Source organism: Pleurodeles waltl, chromosome 4_1, assembly GCF_031143425.1.
Source record: "Pleurodeles waltl isolate 20211129_DDA chromosome 4_1, aPleWal1.hap1.20221129, whole genome shotgun sequence".
Taxonomy (NCBI): Eukaryota; Metazoa; Chordata; class Amphibia; order Caudata; family Salamandridae; genus Pleurodeles; species Pleurodeles waltl.
In genome coordinates, this window is record NC_090442.1 from 172,055,557 (window position 1) to 172,072,877 (window position 17,321).

Here is a 17,321-nt window from a genome sequence, read left to right on the forward strand (position 1 = left end):
CAGCGGTCTTTCAACCGCGGTATTCCATTGGCGGTACACACCGCCGCGCTCAAAATACACACACTCTTACTAAACACAGCCACATTGGACAATTCAAAATGCACACACCTGAGACACATACACACACCACACCCACACACCCAATTAAATATAAAACACACACCCACATCACCCACAAACCTCCACTCCTAGAGAATCGGTACCACGCACAGAGAAATAGATATCCGAGCACACAGACGCGCATATTACATTCAGCCAGCAATATTACCACGCACTTCACACAACACACCAATACACATCACCACACTTAGCACCACACAATCCACCCCACACATCACCCACACCACCCCATGGCACCGCAAAGACACCCCAGGTTTTCTGAGGATGAACTAAGGGTCATGGTGGAGGAAATCGTATGGGTAGAGCCACAGCTCTTCGGAACACAGGTGCAGCACACCTCCATTGCCAGGAAGATGGAGCAGAATAGTCGACAGGGTCAACGCTGTGGGACAGCACCCAAGAAATAGGGACGACATCAGGAAGCGGTGGAACGACCTACGGGGGAAGGTGCGTTCAATGGTATCCAGGCACAACATCGCGGTTCAGCGGACTGGCGGCGGTCCACCACCTCCTCCCCCAGAATTTACAACACGGGAGGAGCAGGTCTTGGCGATCCTGCATCCTGAGGGCCTCGCAGGAGTCGGTGGAGGAATGGACTCTGGTAAGTCTCATCTTCACTACTTCAGCCCCCCCACCCCACCAGCATGCCAACTCATACCCCCACCCACACCCTCACCCCCATCACACCTACTCCTTGCAAATGTCTCACCATCACAACCCACCCATCCCAACCCCAAGCCCTGCATGCGCCCACAAAGCATGGACACCCATCACCAAAGCATGCCCACTGCACATCCCCGTCCCCCCCCAAACCACCGTCACAAAAGCCCCCACACAGGAATGCAAGCACTGGGGTACACGGGCACCCACCCATTGCACGCTATGGCACACACAGATGCAATAACCATCCCTTTATACCCCTGCAGGACCCGAACGCCACGTCACCACGCAGGAGGGTCCACAAATGTCCACTCCACCCCCAGAAGAGGCCCACAGTGATGACAGCAGCTCTGTTGACCTGGATCTAGATGACCAGCCCGGCCCATCGGGGACCTCGGGACAGTTGGTTCCCCTCAGACAGCCACAGGCCACAGCAGACCTTCCCCCCTCTGGGAACACCAGCACAGCACCCACCCAGCGGGCCCATACCTCTGTCCCCAGGACATGTCAATCAGCGGTGTGTCCACCACTACAGGGCACCCAGGTTAACCCACCACCCCAACAACAACAGGGACCTGGGGGCAGTGGTAGTGGGCACACGGTCCAGGGGACAGAGGCCCAGGGAAACAGGGGAACTGGGAGGGCTACTGTGCGACAGGGGGGGGGGACAGGCCCAGGGAACCCACTCTCCACGAGGCCCTCTCCTCCATCATGGGAGCCTAACATCATTCCCAGGAGACGATGGCAACAGTACTGGCCAGTTTCAGGAGATCCAGCTCCTGCAGGAGGAACAGTATTTGGGGTTCAGGGAGGAACTACGAACAATCAGTTCCGCCCTGGGCACCATTGTAGGGGCTCTGAATCTGGTAGTCACCACATTGCGGGATACTGTGGCACCACAAAGGGCCCCTGACACTAGCATGGACCAAGAACTGCCTACCACCTCTGCCGGCGCTAGTGGACAGGAGGCCCCGCCACAGGACCAACAGGCCACCAGCACCCCACCCCCTGCAGAAGGAGAACCACCCCGCAAGCGGGCCCTGAGAACCAGGAAGAAGACAGAGTTAGATGCCAAGAACCCCGCCAGGAAAGGATACCTCCCTGATTGTCATCCCACTGTCCCACATTGTCACCCTGTCCATCCTTAAACTGCCCCTGCTCCACTTTCCACAGGCATTTGGACAATGCACCTGTGATACAAATAGTCTGGACTCTGCCATGGACAATCCTCCACCATCACCCCTCACCGATTTGCAACCACCCACCAATATAGAGCACTGTAATAAACACAGTTATTGCACAAAAAAATCAGGAGTCTGGCTGTGATTTTGAACAAATGTATTAGACATTAACGTGCCAAAATGCTTACTTACATTGTGATGGCAACATACCAATGTCACACAGCTGTAGTTCATGGGGATACAAAGCAGATGTCACGCAGTGGGGCCCACATCTCTGAAATCGGAAGGGAAAGTCACAACTCAGTTACCATACACTGGGGGAAAAGGACAGACAGTAGAGAGGTAGTAGTGTTTAAGTATATGTAATATGCCGGTGTGTATTGCTACCTGTGTGTCATTGGAAATACTGCTGTATTACTGTGTTCCTGTTGTCTATGTCGTCTTCTTCGGCTTCCTCGTCTTCACTCTCCACAGGCTCCACAGCTGCTACAACACCACCATCTGGACCATCCTCCTGCAGAAAAGGCACCTGTCATCGCAAAGCCAGGTTGTGAAGCATACAGCAGGCCACGATGATCTGACACACCTTCTTTGGTGAGTAGAATAGGGATCCACCTGTCATATGGAGGCACCTGAACCTGGCCTTCAGGAGCCCGAAGGTCCGCTCGATCACCCTCCTAGTTCTCCCATGGGCCTCATTGTAGCGTTCCTCTGCCCTTGTCCTGGGATTCCTCACTGGGGTCAGTAGCCATGACAGGTTTGGGTAACCAGAGTCACCAATTAGCCACACACTTTGGCTCTGGAGTTGACCCATCACGTAAGGAATGCTGCTATTCCGCATGATGCACGCGTCATGCACCGAGCCAGGGAACTTGGCATTAACATGGGAGATGTACTGGTCTGCCAAACATACTATCTGCACATTCATGGAATGATCACTCTTCCTGTTTCTGTACACCTGTTCACTCCTGTGGGGGGGAACCAAAGCCACATGGGTCCCATCAATGGCACCTATGATGTTGGGGATATGTCCAAGGGCATAGAAATCACCCTTCACTGTAGGCAAATCCCCCACCTCAGGGAAAACGATGTAGCTGCGCATGTGTTTCAGCAGGGCAGACAACACTCTGGACAACACCTTGGAAAACATAGGCTGGGACATCCCTGATGATATGGCCACTGTTGTTTGAAATGACCCACTTGCAAGGAAATGGAGCACTGACAGCACCTGCACTAGAGGGGGGATCCCTGTGGGTTGGCGGATTGGTGACATCAGGTCTGGCTCCAGCTGGGCACACAGTTCATGAACAGTGGCTCGGTCAAGCCTGTATGTCAGTATGACATGTCTTTCCTCCATTGTCGAGAGGTCCACCAGCGGTCTGTACACAGGAAGATTCCGCCATCTCCTCGCATGTCCCAGCGGACGGTGCCTATGAAGGACAACAGCGAGCACAGAGTCAATCAACCCACAGGTACGTAACCACAGCTTGCACATAACACGATTCTCACTCCATTGAATGCTTTGTATGAGTGTTGATGCAAGGCCTAGGTATGTGTGACGCAGTAAAAAGTAAGCCATGTGGGCCCCTGAAATGGCGGCTGCCTGACCTGTGAAGTGCGACAATGGGATGCGAGGTAAATGCGCTGGCGTGGCACACCGTGGCGGTAGGCGGTCGAAGACCGCAGCGCAAAGCAGCATTGGTTAACATTGAACCCTATGGGTCTCATGAGCCAATGACGATGTGCGCCGGCGGTCGCGGTACGCACCGCCGCGGGCGTGACCGCCATTTTCTATCTGCTTAATCACTCGATACCTGATCTTCGACAGGAGAGGACCTACACTGCAAATGCTGCTGTGACCTCGGTCTGGAAGAGACAATGGCTCATGCGACTGGGGAAAGGGCCCCTGCCTTCACAGGTCAGGAGTTGGAGAAACTTGTGGATGGGGTCCTCCCCCAGTACACGCTACTCTACGGTCCTCCAGACCAACAGGTTAGTACTGAGGGAGCATGCTTTATGGGCAATGCCTGTGTTGAGTGGGGTGGATGAAAGATGGTGGGGAGGGGAGTGATTGAGGCATGCATCAAACGACGGTGAGAGCATGTGCCACATGTCAAGGGTAGGGATGGGGGGCCACTCACATTGAATATGCAGAAGGTGATGACGATTTTTCTCCCCCTGTACATTTCACATAGGTCAGCGCCCACCAGAAGATCAATATTTGGCGTGCCATCGCCAAGGACGTCCGGACCCTGCGGGTCCACCACAGACAGGGCACCCACTGCTGGAAGAGATGGGAGGACATCTGCCGCTGGAGCAGGATGCCAGTCGGACTTTGACCCCCCTGATGTCCTGGATCCTGGCGGTGGCCTACCCCGATTTGGATGGGCGCGTGAGGACATCACAGCAGACACAAGGGGGTGAGTAGGAAGGTGGGCATCTCCTTCGCCCCAGGCCCCTCAGGCCCTGCCCCAGTCACCCCTGCTGCCCTCAGTGAGGAGGTCATTGACCTACTGAGGACGCTCCTTGTTGGGCAGTCTACCATTTTGAATGCCATCCAGGGTGTAGAAAGGGAGGTGCACCAGAGTAATGCATACCTGGAGGGCATTCATTCTGGTCAGGCTGCCCTTCAGTGATCGTTCCAGACTCTGGCCTCAGCACTGATGGCAGCCATTGTCCCTGTCTCTAGCCTCCCCCCTCCAACTTCCTCCACCCATAGCCTATCACCTGTACCTCTGCCTATCCCAGACACACCATCAGACCAGCCTGCACACACCTCAACACCCAAGGGAAGCTCAGGCAAACATAAGCACCACACATCACACAGGCATTCACCCAAGCAACATCCACATACAGACATACCAACACCCACTGCCTCCACTGTGTCCCCCTCCTCCTCGTCTCCCTCCTCCCTCCCTGTCACGTCTCCACTCACACCTGCATGCACAACATCTTCAGCCACTACGTCCCTCAGCAGCACACACACCAAAACACCCCCCACACGTGCAGTCACCACCCCCACTGCCATTTACACGTCCCCTGTGTCCTCTCCCAGTGTGTCTGTGACCCCTTCTTCCAAGATACACAAACGCAGGCAGCCACCCACCCAACAGCCATCCACCTCACGACAGCCTCCAGCCCAAGCACCTGCACCCAAAGACACCAAACTTACAACTCCTACAACCACAACCTCTTCCTCCACTCCCATACCCACTACACCTACCCGTCCCACTGCTCCTAAAAAGCTTTTTCTGTCCAAACTCAACCTCTTACCCCCAACTCCCCCACCCCGTCCATGTCATAGGACTACAGTCAGCACCTCAGCCACGACAAAACCGGCCCCTGTCATCACAGTCTGCCATGGACTGTGGAGTGCCCCACCCTCCAGGGCAGCCAGTTCGGTACGAAGCCAAGGCATGGGCAGCCCACCCCCGGAGAAACATCCCAAGATAGGCAGTGGCCGGCGCGAGAGGGTGAAAACACCAGGGACTAAAACCCCTACCATGGCTCCGGCAGGAAGTGTGGAGACAGCTGGCACACCGCCCAAGGTGGGGAAGGGCCACAGGCGATCAGGGAAGGCTGGGAAGGGCAGCACGCCAGACAACACCGCCATCAGCCCAGCTGGCCAGGAGGGCCCCGCCAGCCCCATCCCAGGTGGGCAGGGGGCCACCAACAGGCCCGGCACAGCTGCCCAGGAGGGCCCCGCCAGCCGTAGGACAGATGGGCAGGAGGGCCCCGCCAGCCACAGGACAGGTGGCAAATGACCTCCCCGCCATGGCCGGATCCGCTAAACTGGGCCCTTCATCTCAAGCACCGCTGCACTGGTCCCTTCATCTCAAGCACCGCTGCACTGGGCCCTTCATCTCAAGCACCGCTGCACTGGGCACCGCCGTCTCAAGCACCGCTGCACTGGGCACCGCCGTCTCAAGCACCGCTGCACTGGGCCCTTCATCTCAAGCACCGCTGCACTGGGCACCACCGTCTCAAGCACCGCTGCACTGGTCCCTTCATCTCAAGCACCGCTGAACTGGGCCCTTCATCTCAAGCACCGCTGCACTGGGCACCGCCGTCTCAAGCACCGCTGCACTGGGCCCTTCATCTCAAGCACCGCTGCACTGGGCACCACCGCCTCAAGCACCGCTGCACTGGGCACCGCCGTCTCAAGCACCGCTGCACTGATCCCTTCATCTCAAGCACCGCTGAACTGGGCTCTTCATCTCAAGCACCACTGCACTGGGCACCGCCGTCTCAAGCGCCGCTGCACTGGTCCCTTCATCTCAAGCACCGCTGAACTGGGCCCTTCATCTCAAGCACCGCTGCACTGGGCAACGGCGTCTCAAGCACCGCTGCACTGGTCCCTTCATCTCAAGCACCACTGAACTGGGCCCTTCATCTCAAGTACCGCTGCACTGGGCACCGCCGTCTCAAGCACCGCTGCACTGGGCCCTTCATCTCAAGCACCGCTGCACTGGGCACCGCCGTCTCAAGCACCGCTGCACTGGGCACCGCCATTTCAAGCACCGCTGCACTGGGCCCTTCATCTCAAGCACTGCTGAACTGGGCCCTTCATCTCAAGCACTGCTGAACTGGGCCCTTCATCTCAAGCACCGCTGCACTGGGCACCGCCGTCTCAAGCACCGCTGCACTGGGCCCTTCATCTCAAGCACCGCTGAACTGGGCACCGCCGTCTCAAGCACCGCTGCACTGGGCACCGCCGTCTCAAGCACCGCTGCACTGGGCCCTTCATCTCAAGTACCGCTGGCCCGCATCTGTGTCGGGCAGGGCTGCACAAAGCACTCTGGGCACCAGGCCCCCTCCAGAACCAGTGGAGACTGTTATCCACTTGTGAGACTGTGGCTTTGCACTCCCCAGGATAAACAGTGGGCATGGAGGCCCCTCGTGGATCTGGCGTCGTGCACTCATCTGGCTGAGGTGCCCCCCCTTCCCTTCCCCCTGAGGTGCCTGTAGTTTTGCTATCTGATGCCCCTGCAGTGTTCTCTCCGTTGGAGTCAGGTATCCTGTGTGGGCTTTGCCCATGTGATTTGGGCCCAGTGGTCCACGAACAATGCCTGCTACAATGCTTGGACTTGTACATTTATGTATATAAGAGTTTTTGATGTGTATATATATTTTTTTTGGCAGTAATACAATATATTCCAATGTTTAGAATCATTTCCATTTGTCTTTGCATTCTTCCGGGGGGTTTGGGGGGTGTCACTCTGATGTGTTGCTATGCATTGATGTGTGTGTTGTATGTGTGTACCCGTAATAAGTTCCCCTCCACCCTCCCCCCTCCCCTGTGTCGTAGGTGCAGTACTCACCGTTGTCTTCTGCACCGGCGTTCGTGCTCCTGGTAGAGGAGCAGGAACACTATCGCTGGGAGTATGTGGAGTTCGGATTCCATGCTGTCCTGATTCCTCGTGGGCTGTATGGAGGTGAGCGTTTTCCCTTCGAAATGGCTGTTTCCGCCGTGTTTTTATCGGCGGGGCTACCGCCCCGGAAAAGGTGGCAGATTGGTAGGTTGTGATACAGTGGGCGGTACATTGTCTCCCGCCTGTCTGTTGGCGGTGACCGCCGCGCTGTTTGTTTGTACCACCGTGGCGGGCGGTGTGTTGATGTGGCGGTCGCTGTTGGCGGTTTCCGCCAGGGTTGGAATTCCATTTTTTTTGCCGCCAGCCTGTTTGCAGTTTAGCTGCCGCTTTAACACCGACCGCCAGGGTTGGAATGACCACCATATTGTGGGAAAATTGTGCCAGCATTGGCTAAAATCATCCTCGCTAGATGCAGTTAAGACACATCTCACTCTCCTGTCTAATAACAATGACTTACAAGACTTTTTGTCAGGCCCGAAGACACCACGTAGGAATTGTTTCTTGTATGAAGTATACAATGAAATATGGAAACTTTGCAGCCCGGTTAAGGCAGATAGATCAGGAAAATCTAAAAAAATCATTAGCTGTTGTGGATAATGGGATTCACACCGTGTCCGACCGGCTATATACAATTAATAACATTGTTTCTTCTGCTATAGACATTATACGATCTGATATGTCTTCTTTATATCATGGACAGAGTCAGAACAGAGTCAGACCAGGTCCATTATGCAGTTGGGTTGGACGCTTCAGACATTGAAGGCGGGTCGCGTTCCGTGGCAGCACATCAGTGCCAGGGAAATATTTTTTTCCTTTAATTTGACGCGACAACAACAACCAATGGCTAAGAAGGAGGCGACTTATGTCATGCTCAACATTGAAAAGTTAGAAAGATTGCCGTTCACCGTGGCCGAGATTCCCTCAGCAGAGTGGTTGATACACGGGGTTATTAATCTGCCTATTTCTACATTACAATTCACTTCTTGTTTGAAACATGTTCCAGTAGGCAGATATGAAAAGTTAGGAGATAGTTACATCCATGAGGTGTGGGAGCTTCTCTCCTTGTACAAATGCCTCAATGGCATGAAAGAGGTCTTTCTTAGCGGCAGTGAATGTGAGACTTCAGTCAGCCATTCGATGATTTGTAAGCAGCTGTCCTTGCATGGGGCGTGTAATGCCTCGGTTGCGAACTTGCCTTGCTTTCTGAAGGGAGTTCCAGTCCCCTTGATTAAACGCACGTTCCAGGTGCTTTCAAACGGCATTTACGTCCTCCTCAATAGTGAAGACTGTTGTGGCATGTGGGCCGGAATAGTTTACGTTGTTTCGGTCACTAAGGTCGTTACTTGCTGCGGGAACGTGTTGTTTCCCCCCACTAAAATTAGGGAGGTAGCAGATATTTGGCCTCACATTGCTACTTCCAAGGTGAATTTTGACAAGTTGAGCAGACTGAAGGCTTTATTGTTTCAGAAGCATGAGGCCCTTACATCTGCACGCAAGACCTACGCTCTTCAGGTGGCAAGGTCATCGGCGGAAATACAGTCCCTGTTAAATACAAACTTTCTGAGGCACTTTGGTGAACTCATGGGACGTATATTTAATGCTTCCAGCATGGCTGGATTGGCACATTTTTTCAAACCCGTTGGTGTTGGTTTCGTTCACACCTTCTCTTCCACATTCGGTTTAATACCATCGGCTATTCATTCAATTTGCGGAAGCATTTTTTGGGGATTTCCTATAACTTTGGCTTTATTAGCCGGCATTTTGCTGTTGCTGTTGTTTTTCCTCAATGGCTGTCCCGCCGCAACAAGGACGAATGTGGGCGCTCCCATCAGCGCAGCTGTGTTGTGAATGCATGATGCAGCACTTTGGAGCAACACTCCTGGAACATTTGGAGTGTAACTGGTCTCTGTCATTCAGACCGGTTTTGGATTGTGTGCAGCCCGTGTTTCAGTGCCGTTGGTGCTCTTTTGAACATGCACTGGACGTTTGTCTCTCACAGCAACGCCCCCCAGTGGTTGATGCTGATCTGTTGATGTTCCCGATGAGGGCTCATTACCAGACATACACCCTGCGGCTGCGTTTGCTTCGAGAAGCTGATTACGAGATACCCTTCCTGGAGGAAGTTGATATTACCTCGTTCATAGCCACACTGCACGGGATGCCGCCTTGGTTGACACTGGGGCTTTGGAACACACCTGCTCCTTGATAGTCTTTGGCGTGGATTTTCTGGTTTTGTCATCTGCCGAAGTGGAGAATTTCCTGCTTTCCATGACCACTGCTTGATTTGGACTAATTCTAAATTGACATTATCCTTTGAATTCGCATTTGGCCGCATGCTCATTTTTTACATTGAAAATAACTATGCTTGTGTGTCCTCTTAACTTGTTGAAATTTAATAGGGTTTTACTTATATTTTAGCTTAGGGCATTTTTAGCTCCGGCTTAAACCACTTTCTACCAACAAGGGGAGGGTTTAGTGCAGCCATTTTTAATATAGCTTCATGCACGTTATGTTAACATATTAGGCCTCGGCGCACTTTGCCCTAGATACATTTTATTCAGCCTTGCACTGTTATTTTACAATAACCAGTTTTACGGTCTTGTTTTTATTTCTTTCAATCACACTGTTTAGCTTAGTTCAGCACTGTGTTCTCAAACAATGCATTCTTGCTCACCCTGTGCTTCAGTCAAGGCTACAGTCTGGTAGTTTGCTGGTAAACGTGGTAGAAGTTTAGTCTCTAATGTTCGTAGAAAATATGCATCCTTACGTAGGGACATTTTCTTAGAACATCTGCGTGTTAGTTATAAAAACACTTTCTAGTCGTAGTATACGTCAGAGGGAGATTCTGACCAGGAACCTACAACTAGATGCTGACTGCCCCGTTGCAGATGCTGATGCAAATTACAGGCCTTTGCTCAGGTATGATGGTTGATGTCCTCCTGGGGGAACCTGAAAGGCAGGCTTAGAGCTTTACATGCTGTGCTCAGAGTATAACTTAGAGAGAACCTAATCTAGTTGCACTATGATAGCCTAATTATTGTGCTTCACTCTCATTGTTACTATTTTAATCCTACTGTGTTGTGTAGTTCTGGTTATTGAGGCTCACGCTTTGCTATCTAAAATGCAGTCATTTTATTAAATTAATCTTTAAAACTTAAACTGCCTTTGTTGTTTATATGTGAGACCGTACTGTGTATGAGAGAACCGGTTGTGACCTGAGTGACCACGAACCCCCATGGGAAGTACTAAGATGTCATGCGCTCGGCTGCCCAATTGTCTCTTCCCTTTGGGAGAGATGAGGCACTGCTAGTTAGCCGGAGCAAAACCCGGATTTAGAGTGACAAGGGTCCTTCACCGTGAGTCAGACTTAGTCCCCCAGACTGTGAACGTTCTTGCCGCTCAAAATCCAGTAGTCTCATTAGGATAATGAGAGCCTACGCGACACCAGCAGCAGCTTATGCAATACAAGCATTGAGAAGGAAACAAGTCTCTTAGGGAAGAAACGCTGGTAGAAAGCATTGACCATCTAAAAGTGCCAGTTATGTCCTTTCCATCCCACCAACCTCTTGGGGCCAAAATTTCAACTTTACTGCAGCAATGGCACCAAATAACACTGGACCTAATCACTTACAGCCATAATCTAGAATTTAGCCAAAGACCACCAAACACTCCACCAAGGGGAGCAACCCCACCTCATCTAGATCTGATCTAGTGAGAAGTGCAGACCATGCTACAGATGGGAGCAGTAACAAACGTGCTTCACTTACTGAAAGGAATGGGTTTCTATTCCTGAATCTTTTTAATGAGAAAGGAATCAGGAGAATGGCAATGCTTATGGACCTTGGAAGTTGAAGAAATACCTGAAAAAACTGTGTTTTCTCATGGTGACTCTTCAGGACATCCTGCATCTTCCCAATCACAGAGATTTCATGTCAATTCTGGATGTACAGGATGCCTACTTTTATATTCCCATCTCTCCACAACATTGAAAATTCTTGAGAGTCAACCTGGCTGGCACTCATTATCAATTCAAAGTTCTCCCTTTTGGGCTCAAATCAGTCCCCCGTATTTTTACAAAATGTTTAGCTCCGGTTGCAACTCACCTAATACAGAAGGCTTTCCAGGTATTTCCATATCTTGATGACTGGATGATAAAGGCACCAACTTCTGGTCAAGCAACAAAAGCAGAAAGAACTTGTCTAGTACTGTTCAGAGACTTAGGTCACTCATCACAAATCATCAATATTTTGTTCAACAAAAATAATTTTCCCGGGAGCAGTTCTATATACAATAAGAGACAAGGCATTGTTATCACGGGAAAGGCAAACAAAACTTAAACTGTTAGTTCAAACGCTATTGAAAAGGCAATCCATTTCAGTATGCTTATTCAAATGACTTCTAGGGATGATGTCCTCTGCTATTTTCCTAATTCCATTTTTCTGCTTAAGAATGCGGCACTTACAAGAAAAATTCATCAGCAATTGATTCAAACCCAGGGATCATTTGATGACCTAATACGGATCACTTCAAACATGACAGCAGCTCTACTCTGGTTGAAAAAAGATGACAATGTTTGAAGAGGGCTAAGATTCCAACCTCAAGTATCTAAATTCATTATTATCACAGATGCTTCCCTAGGGGGATGGGGTGCCTATTTACAGGATTTAAAAGTAAGTGGGCATTGGTCTTCGCCACAAACAAAAATGCATATAAATTTTAGTTAGAGCTCAAAGCCATTTCATTAAGTCTCCGAGCATTCCAGCCAAGAATAAAAGGTTTGTCAATATTGATCCGCAAACACAACACCACCAGCGTGCATTATGTAAACAAACATGGGGATAACAAGACCTCTAGCCCTGTTGCAGGAAACGCAAGAGATTTTGAAATGGACAATGAAGAACCAGATAGCAGTAACAGCAGAACATATTCTAGGGACAAGCAATAGAATCGAAAATGTAAATTTTATGCAATTTGTCATTCACAACAGGGTTCGTGGGGGAATGCTTTTTCAATGAGATGGTTAGGGATCTTTGCCTACCTTTTCCCCTGATCCCTTTGATTCCCAGACTTCTCAACAAAATAAAGAGGGAACTGTGTTGAATAATTTTGATTGCCCCAAAATAGCCCTGGCAGCTCTGGTTACTCCTATCAAAAAGGACTCATATCCAGTTGCAACCTGTACCTAAGATATTGACTGTGAACCACACCCAGGTACTTCATCCGAACCCGACCTATTTACACTTGTTGGTCTGGATCCTGAATACAATGAGTTTGCACGCAAAACATCCCTCAAGACGGCAGAGACATTCTTGCGAAAGCCAGAAATGATACCAGTATTAGAGCGTATAAACTGAAATGACAATTTTTCTGTTTATGCTGCCAGAAATCAAACATTCACCCTGTCTTAGCACCACCACAGAAAATCCTGTCTTACCTCTTATAATTAACAAAATCAGGTTTGGTCTTTGCTTCCATTAAGATGCATTTAGCTCCAATTTCAGAAGATCAACTGGTTCACTGTCCTTATGGCCTAGTAGAGTGATTAAGCACTTTCCTAAAGGCCTTTTCAGGGCCTTTCATCCAACTAAGGCACCTCCTTCATCTTGGAAGTTTAATACACTGATTGTGCAACTCATGAAAACTCCATTTGAACCTATTCACAAGGCATATATCAAGTTTGTAACATAGAAAAGAACAGTTATTGGCTTTTACATCAGCAAGAAGAGTTAGTGAGATACAAACCTTCTTAATTAAAGAGACTTTTCTACAATTCAAGGATAATACTGTGGTTCTCAGAAACAACCCAAGATTAATTACCAAAGTCCCTATAGATTCCACAGAGGTCCTCAACTCTGTCAGTTTTTCGACATTTCTTTAATTTCAAATTTTCTTGGTGCAGCTTTTTCTCAAACCATGTACCACAAAGAAATTCAGGTTTCTAACCACTTTAAGATTGTGAGGGTCAGATGTTCATCAGTGTCGCTTATGAAATTTGTTTTTGGTGAATGGAATTTGGACCATGACATCAACACCAGATGAATCGAAAGGTGTCAAAGGAAAGGGAAGCCAAACTATTCATGCACAGAGCATGGGATGAAAAAAAAGGTTGAAGAAAAGCCCGTCCAAGATCATGATTAGCAGCGCCTTATTCTTCTAGCTCTTCAAATTAAAAGCAAGCAAATAAGCACTACCATGAATCCTATCATAGATCCTCAAAAGACAAGTGGCTGATGTTGGTGCCCCTCTACCACACTTGGACGAAGATCATAAAAAACGGTCACTCCTATGGTGGCTCTGGCGACTCTACCTTGACCAGCATCTATGGCACCAATGGCTCCAATACCTGCTACACCACTTCCAGCACCATCTACATCTGCTCCACTAAATCAATCCTTCTGCCTTGTTTGCTTGACCCCTGGAAGATACCATGTACCCTCCTTTTTCAATTCCAGGTAGGGATCCAAGCTGATTTCTCAACTCCTTGGTCAGCATCCTCGATAGAGCCATGAAGCCATCTTGTGCACTCACAGGCCCCATGGGTCCTCTGGCCTGCTCCTTGGGAGGTGCTTCAGTGCCATACCAGCAAGCACCCTTCTTGTCATTTATGCTCCTGGCCCAGTATCCCTGGCCGACTCTGTCACCCACATCTCTAGCGCCACAAATGACATCTCCTCATCATCAACAGATAGAGAGCCACAGCTGCTCACTCTAGTGGGGCAATCCCACCACTTCCACTGCTGTCTCCAGATTGATTGCAAGGCATTACAGACCCGCTCCTGGATACCCAGTCTTCACATTGTTACATTTGTCCTCAGAGGGTTTGGTAGTCCACGCCTCATGCTTATCAAAATGTACTCCTGGTTTGTTTGCATATGCTCTCTCTAACAGAGTCTAGGAAAATGGAACAGTCTGCTAAAAAGATTTTTTCATCAGGTAGCATGGCTCTTAAATCTCTGAATGCCCCTTCCCTCCTAGGCAGATATATTTATGCATTACTAGATTCAGCACAAAATATAATCCTTAAACTGTCTTCAGAAAGCCAAAGTAACTTCTCTGAACTAATTCATGATGGTGAATGTGCGGTTAGACAAGTCATATAATCAAGGCTTGATACTGCTGACTCAGTCACAAGGGTTAAAGGGCACATCAATATCAGTCTGCCACCATGCTTGGCTGAGAGTCTCAGGATTATTCCAAGATTTGCAAAATACTCTCATGGACTTACCATTTGACGGTTCCAAACCTTTTGCAGATTCTGCTTTAGAACGATTAAAGAGAGTAAAGCTACAGCCAATTTACTTGCCGCTCAATCACAGAACAAATATCACCATTAGTTTAAAAGATTTCAAGGCTTCAAGAGGGGGTTCTCATTTTGAGGACAGCAACAATATTCAATGCAGCAGCAACAAAAACAATAGAGATCTAACCCCCTTTACAAAGGTTACAGAGGACACGCTAGAGGTAGACAGCAAGCTCTGCCACTTTTTCCCTCCTCTTCCTCCTCATCCTCTTCCTCAGCCATCTCAGGAAAGCAACCCAAGTTTCCCCTTCGTGGAGCACACTCTACTAGTGGGAGGACAGGTATCTCCATTTCCATATCAATGAAGGTGCATAACATCAGACCTCTGTGTATTACAAATTGTGGGAAAGTGGTATACCCTACCCTTCTGACAATTTACATGTCTCCCCCCCACCAGTTATATCCACTGCCAACAGCAGGTCCAATTAGTACTCTCAAAGGGTGCAGTGGAGATGGTTCTGGAGCAGGACAGGGGTCTCTGTATTTCCTGATTCCCAGACAGGATTGATGTTTATGTCTGATTCTAGACCTCAGGATTCTGCACTGGTTCCTCAAGCAGGAAAAGTTCTAAATGATGTCCCTTCTTGTACTATAATTCTAAGACTGGATGGTGTTTTTGATCCACAGGTTGCCTACTTCCAAATTCCCATCCTGCAGTCATCAGGAAGTATCTTTGCTTCAAGATGAGATCCCAACTCTTTCAGTTAGTGGTCCTTCCATTTGACCTCACTTCCTCCCCACAAGTCTTCACAAAGGAAATAGCGATGGTAGCAGCACATCTCAGAAGATTGGGAGTTGGGGTATTTCCTAATCTGCATGATTGGTTCATCAAGGCCTGCTCACCAGAGATGGTGCCTCACCACTTGTGGGTAACAATCCAGTTGTTGTTTAACCTGGGGTTTTCAGTCAACTAGCTCAAATCTCACCTGGTGCCCTCTCAGAGCATCATGTTCATAGGAGCAGTACTGGACACATTACATCGAGTCAAACTTTTCCTCCTCCTCAGAAGGTTCAAGATATTCAGGTTCTTATTCCAATGTTTCAGAATAGAGTGGTCATTCCAGTCTTGAAGGTATTTGGCTTCCTTGGTATACTAGCCTCCTGATTTCTGTTAGTCACCCACACAGGCTGGCTTTATGAGCGTCCTCCAGTGGTGCCTCTGAAGGAATGGTTGCAACACATTGGAGATCTCCAAGCATCTATCAAGATCTCCAGGGATACTACAGCTGACCTGGTGGATGGTGAACTGCAACCTTTCTTAAGGAAAGCTGTCTCAACCTCCCCCACTGGTTACAACAGTAATTACGGATGCTTCCACTTTAGGATGGGATGCTCACCTGGAGAAACTAGAGATCAGAGGCCTATAGTCTTCAAGAGAAAAGATTTTACACATCAGTCTGTTTGAAATGCAGGCAATACATCTGGCTCTCAAGGATTTTCTCCCTTCCTTTTGCAGTTAGTCTGTACAGGAACATGTCGGTTTTCAAGCAAGACGACTTTGATGTGGTATATCAACAAGCAAGGGGAATGGGGGCGCCTCTTTTGTCCTACACAAGAAGGTAGTGCTGTGCACCAAACATTTGCATGCCCAAAACCATTAAAACATTCCTTTATCAAAATACATATTGTACGTAAATTGTTTTCCTTACCATTATTCATCACCAAACACTTTTGGAAAGGAACATGCAGCAGTCTGAAAAGGCACCGGTCCTGTAGTGGCTGGGGTTGCATTTACCCTCCTCCTGCAACATTGCTTTGGGAAGGTCCTCAGCTGCTGGGCCTGCATTACTTGGTGTACAAAGGACCTCAGTGAATGGTGCCCTCGCGAGACTCTCTGAACGCTCAGAGGCCATTTTGTTGTCACCAAACTACTTAAACCCCACCCCTTGGAGCCTTGATTCTTCACATAGAGTGGCTTTGTGATGCTTCACTTCAGTGTTTTTCCTTCCAGGAAATAGCCGCTGGCAGAACTGATAACAATGAATCCGCTCCAGTTACATTTAGGACACAGCTAAGTCTCTGTGTGTTCGTTTTAAGAGTTTAATAACCCATAACTGGCCCATTGTGCACTAACATTTTACTTTGTTGTGTATGGGGACTCTAAACGTCTTAGGACTTCAACTGGCTCTTTTATTCTAGGAGATCCTAGCCAGCAGTTGATTTTTAGCAAAAACCTGTGTGCTCAATCTCTGTGTTTATTGTCTTTCTGTAGCAGCTTCATGAGATCATTCATGCCTTGAGGTTCACTCTGTACACATCTTGTGTGAGATATACATATATATATGTATATATATATATATATATATATATATATATATAGTGCTGTGTTATATTTGTGGATCAGACAAGTATCCTTGCAGCAGTGTGTCCTAGAGACACATGGCCATGGCTCACCAATAATAAGTGAGACCTTGATCATGATCATTGTATGAGGATGCATTCTTCTTGATTACTAGTGATCTGTCAGTGATATTGTGTGTCTGTAACATGATATATTGCAGGAGGTGGCAGCCCTGCCAAGTACCACACATCAGGGGTTAGACTAATGCATTTTAGTGCTGTTACCGCATTACCACACCAAAATGCATTAGTCATGCATTATAACGTTTAAAGGACCACCCTGAGGGGCGCTCTGTAATTTAACCATGCTGGCCTCCCAAAGAACTGTGCTCTTTCTTCTTACTAAAC